At 42.3% G+C, this 1,273-nt stretch overlaps 1 pseudogene; it reads left to right on the forward strand.

Moving 5' to 3' along the window:
* The first annotated feature begins 218 nt into the window (after positions 1-218).
* On the forward strand, positions 219-571 carry LOC118979966 (translationally-controlled tumor protein-like; annotated as a pseudogene).
* The last annotated feature ends 702 nt before the right edge of the window (positions 572-1,273 follow it).

Raw genomic sequence — 1,273 nt, forward strand, 5'->3', positions numbered from 1 at the left:
ATGAACCAACCTATTGGAAAACTGGCAAATGACAGACTTGCCAGAACTAAGAGCTTGAAACATCAGAGAAGGTCCAAAGTAAATCTTTGAAACAGCTCCAAATTCAGGCCCCCCTCCCCATTGCCAACCACACCTGCTTACAGCCAGGGCATCTGCATTACACCATGGTTGCCAAGAAGGCTGTGCTAGAAAAAGAAGATGAGAACATCCACTATGATGAGATGTTGTCCCACATCCACAAGATCCGGGAGGTGGTGGACAGGCTGTCTCTGGAGGTGGAGGGGAAAGAAATCTGATTCACAAAAGCCTACAAGAAGTACATTGATGATGACATGAACTCAGTCAAAGGGAAACTTGGAGAACAGAGACCAGCAAGAGTAAAACCTTTTATGCAGGGGCTGCAGAGCAAATGGAGCACATCCCTGCTAATATCAAACACTACCAGGTCAGGTCCTTTTTGGTGACCACATGACTCCTGAGGGCATGGGGGCTCTGCTGGACTACCATGAGGATGGTGCAATCCCATGTAGGATTTTTTTTAAAGGATGGTTTAGAAATGGAAAAATGTTAACAAATTTAGCAATTTGGATCTATCACCTATTGTTCATAACTGGTTACTGCTTTTCACCCACACACCAGGACTAGGACAAATGGGACTAATGTTATTATCTTGAGCTCTTCATTTATTTTCACCTTGATTCATTTGAAATAGTGGCATTGTTTCTAAGAAAAACATATTATGTAAGTTGTCCAAAATACAATACATTTAAACTCAAAAGAAAACAGAAAAATTATTTTCTAAAATGCTTGGTGTGGTTGTAGGAGTAGTGAGATGGGGAAGGGGTGGTGAATTATAAATAGAAGTAGGACAAAACTAAAGAGTAACTTATTGAAGGTGCTTCTGAAGGTGAAGTTTGTGGACACTAGATTACTGTGGCAGCTGTGGGAAAATGCAAGAGGCATAGCCCCTTGGTTGATGAGCCCAGGCACACCTGTGCTGAGAGTAAATTGCTTAATTTTTTTTGAAACTTATGCAAAATATGTCGCTTCTATGACAATCCTTGTATCTCAGCTTCTAGTGGTCTATGCCCGCATTTGAACTGGGGTCTCACATTACATTTGTGTTCATCCTCTGGCCAGCACCACCTCAGCATCTAAAATGAAAGCAAGTAATAAAGAGGCCATCCAGGTCAAGGAGACCCCTAGAACTACGGGTGCCCCGTGTGTGTTTGGTGGTAAAAAGAACCATCTGTCCTTTCATTTTTAGGTCACC

This window comes from Sturnira hondurensis, unplaced genomic scaffold, assembly GCF_014824575.4.
Source record: "Sturnira hondurensis isolate 20B ecotype Veracruz unplaced genomic scaffold, ASM1482457v3 Scaffold0022707, whole genome shotgun sequence".
NCBI classification, from domain to species: domain Eukaryota; kingdom Metazoa; phylum Chordata; class Mammalia; order Chiroptera; family Phyllostomidae; genus Sturnira; species Sturnira hondurensis.